This window comes from Camellia sinensis, chromosome 8 (genome assembly GCF_055761805.1).
Source record: "Camellia sinensis isolate YWXY chromosome 8, ASM5576180v1, whole genome shotgun sequence".
Lineage (NCBI taxonomy): Eukaryota > Viridiplantae > Streptophyta > Magnoliopsida > Ericales > Theaceae > Camellia > Camellia sinensis.
In genome coordinates, this window is record NC_138968.1 from 164,481,809 (window position 1) to 164,486,183 (window position 4,375).

The window sequence follows — 4,375 nt, forward strand, 5'->3', positions numbered from 1 at the left end:
GTTCAAATTTCAACTAGCGTGGGCTGCGTGTTCAGAAAATTTAAAGTTTGGGCTGCGTGTTCAAATTTCAACTAGTGTGGGCTGCGTGTTCACTATTCTAAATCTGGGCTGCGTGTTCAGAAAATTTAAAGTGTGGGCTGTGTGTTCACTTTCGAATTCAGGCTGTGTGTTCGACAAATTAGTGTTTGAGCCGTGTGATCACCTCTTAACTAATGTGTACTGTGCGTTCGCAATTAATTAATGAGCCGAGTGTTCAGAAATTCGAGTGTTGAAACTACATGTTCAGGATGCAAGCAAAGTACTATGTCATAAGCTAAACTGCGTGTTCAAGCATGGCAAAGGTGCTGAAATGTACGAAAAATACAAAAAATGAGGTAAATACCTCTCGGGCCTCATGAGAGAGGTGATGCTCTGGCTCTCGGAGAAGCAGATCCCCGGGTGCTCGCTCGTCAAAGCTAGTGAAGTGACGGAAGACAGCACGAGGGAGGACATGTGCTGGCGGATGGTACCTCCCGGGAATAAAAGGTCGGGTCCTCGGGGGTAGAGTCATGGGATCAAAATCGTCTCCGGCACCTGGAAAGCCTCCGCCGTGGGGAGAATTACCCGCCATTTTCAAAGAATCTGCAAAAGGAGCAAAAATGAGCGAAAATGAGCCAAAATTGGAAAAAGTCAACAAAAGTCAACTCTCGGGAAATGAAAAAGTCAACAAAAGTCAACTCCCGAGAAAATCTTCCAAATATTGAGACAAACTTACCTCAAGTGGCGAAAATGAGAAAAGAAGCTCCGAAACCGAAATTTAATCGCTTCAAAGTGTTTAAAACTGAATGTTTTTGCGGAAACAATTTGTGTGGGGCGTTGGAAAACGCGTATAGAACTCAGATCTGGAGAAGAAAGTGTTGTAGAAGGTGAGAAAGGGGAAGATCTCGGCTGCCTTATATAGGCTCAAGGTCTTGGTTGAAGGAGCATAAAGAAAGAAGGTAAAAGGACCAAAGTGCCCCCGGATTTGGGCAGATGGCCGGCCGGCCACTTTTTCTAGCCGGCCAGCCATTTCCTTTTTGGAAAACCGGCCGGCCAGCCTTTTACTTTATGGAAAACCGGTCGGTGGCCTCCCCTTGGGAAGATAAACGGCCGGCCATGTCCCTCACAGGCTCACCTAGCTCCCTGCAAATTTTGAGGAAGATTGGAGTTCCCGGGACCCGAAAAAATTCAAGAAAAGTACACTTCCGGTCGCGAAATTGCTCCGTCGGAACTTCGGCTTCGAGATCTGACATGTGCCTCATCATCATTCATCAAAATCAAAGTGTATCCTTTTTGAATGAGTTGTAGCCCTTCCGGGAAGCGGATCGGAGGCCGTGATCGAGTTACCTTCGCCGAAACATGCATTTCCGTACTCGTTATTTCATGACAAACGGGCACCCTGATTCATGCTCGTTTCGCACTATCATGCACATAACTTGCATTCTCATGAGCATACCTGCATTAACGTGCACATTTCTTGATATTGGCATACCTCTATGCTTGAGCATGCGTTGTCACGAATGTTCCACTCTTGCATTGCGATGCATTCACTCGCCGGCACTGCATGTGTCGAACTTTCGGAATCACATTAAATATATATTGGTAGCATATTGTACTTGTTGCAATTTCTCTCTTTTACAAGCACGATATTGTATGTACGGTTCAATTGAGGCTGGTGCGACCAGACGAATCGCGCAGGTATCGTATCTTCTCCGTGTGAGACGTGGCGGGGATTGAATAATCCTCCGCATTTCTTAACTGCATGAAATGTAGTTGTTGCTTTGCATTCTTGCTTAAAACTGTTGCATCTATTTGCGAATATTTGCCTCATTACAGCTTGCTGCATTCGCATGATCATGAGTGATGACCGGCTTCGCGTAGCGTATAAGTCCAACTTTCAAAACCGGCTTCGCGTAGCGTATAAGTCCAATCTTCAAAATCTTCTTGCATTATCATTTGCACTTTGCCCCCTGCCTGCGGGCATGCCTGCGGGCACATCTCTGTTTATCTTGTACGTTTGTCTAAGTCTTCGGGCGTGTCAAAAATGGGTCATCTCTGGGCTTTGACATTCACTCCCGTCACTTGTGACTTCCGAGTTCTGTCAAAGAGGGGCAACTGTAGACACCCCATTTTTGACCGACCTTAAAACTCAGACGTCACTGATTGAGCGCTTGGTGATGTTGCATAATGTGCTCGTTCAGAAGTTTCAGAGTTGCGGCCGTGAGCCCTGCCTCCGGACTTCCGAACCCTCTTTTGTGCTTTGCCTCGGTTTTCTTTGTTTCTTTTCCTGAGGGAAGGGAGAGGTCCCGTAGACCATCTCTCAATGTCCGTAGGCTACATTTTGTGGTCGTAGGCCATTTTGCCCATTTCGGAGTCCGGTTTCCGGTTTTTCGGGGTCGTTGGCCGTGTGCCTCGGTTCGGGACCGCCTAACCATCTCCGTTTGTTTTGATTTTTGGCATACATCTTATTTAATCCCTTTTGAGAGACACTGGGGTCTGAGAAACCCACTTCGTGGCCGAATGCCACTTTCGGTGCTTAACAGCCCATTTTCGGGACCTCGAACTGCGCGTTTTGGTCCCCGAGCATTCATTTTTGGCAGGTACCTCTGTTTTATCACCGGGGAGGTCACTGAAGGGTGAAAGGCCAGTAATTGTTGCAGCAACCAGTTATACATCCTCCGACGCCCTCCGGCGCCCGTTTTTCACACTTCCGGGCTAATGTTGAACACCTTGGGGCCATCTTCTTGAACTTTCAACCACATATTTGTGATGTACACACTTAGGAGGATCCTAAAAAATGGTGGCCGGCCATTAATTCAATTTGACCCTTTTGAACCCCTCCTTCCGGGCTAATGTTGAGCACCTTGGGGCCATCTTCTTGAACTTTCAACCACATATTTGTGATGTACACACTTGGGAGGATCCTAAAAAGTGGTGGCCGACCAGTAATTCCATTTGACCCTTTTGAACCCCTCCTTCCGGGCTAATGTTGAACCCCTTGGACCCACATTCTTGAACTTTGAACCACATATTTGTGATGTACACACATGGGAGGACACCATCATGTGGTGGCCGGCCACTAAATCTGCTTGACCCTTTTGACCCCTAGCCGGCCAGCTAGGGGGTGTGGCCGGCCGGCCACCTGCAGCAAAAGTAACTGGTCGGCCGAGATCCTTGCACTGTTCACTTTACAGCTGTAGAGTTTTATCCCCCAGAAAATATCAATATCCGGGGCATATTTTGTGGGGGAAAGTTGCCCTCCTTTTCCCCCACCTTTACACCCCCTTTTTTGCCCTTATAACCAGCAAGCCATATCATATGTTGGGGTTAGAAAAAATTGTCTTCAAGCTTCCATAGACAAATCCCTCTCTATCCCTCTCATTTCCTAAAAAACTTCCAAGTCCCTAATCACCATTTCTTCTACACCACCAAGCTCTACCATCACCACTTCATTTCCAGCAACAAGGAGGGCTTCTCAAAGGCTAAAGGAGCTGCAAATTGGTCCAAGAAGCAACAAAAGCCTTAGTCTTCAAGGGTCCTTTCATGGTTTGGGATCTCCATATGCCACTTCATGTTATATCTCTCTTTTATTCCCCATTCTTGCATGTTTAGTTAGCCTATCATGCTTTTGTTTTTGGCCATTTTACAGTTCTGGAAATAGTCCTACTTTGGCCCATTCTACATGTTTTATTAAGGGTCTTTGGCTGTTTGGTGAATATTTTGCATACCTCGTGTTATAGCCACTTTTGAGCCTCATTTTGCATCGCATTTCTATCATGTTTGTATACTGATTTTGAGGCTTCCATAAACTGTAAATGTGCATATTTTTGGTCCCTCTTCAATGTTGTAGAAGGAAATTTTTCATTTTGGATTTTGCTTATATCACTTGCTTCATTACCCCTCTCTTGGCCCCTATTCTTGCATGCCATTTTTGCCCTACCTATGCTTGCTGTTTGGCCATGTTTATAACTGTGAAAGTGCCTTTTTTGGGACTGCCTAGCTTCTGTCTTTGCATTACATGTCCATATTGTGCATGTTTGGCATAGCTATAGGCCATTTCGGGTGCCTAAATTCGCATTTCGGGACAATTCCATGCATTTAGTGTCACTTCGCCTCATTTCGGGACTGTTTCCCCCCATATTTTAGTGCTGGAATTCTATTAGAATGATTGCTTTCCATTTCTATGTCATTGCATCGCATTCTGTCATTGCCTCGGTTTGCGTGCCCGTGTGCACGCATTTCGAGGCACGTCATTTTTCATCCATCGGCATCCTATGTGAGTGTGGCTGAGGCTCACTCATGTTGGTATAAGCCCATATCATGTTTTCATGTCATTTGCATCGCATTCTGCCATTGC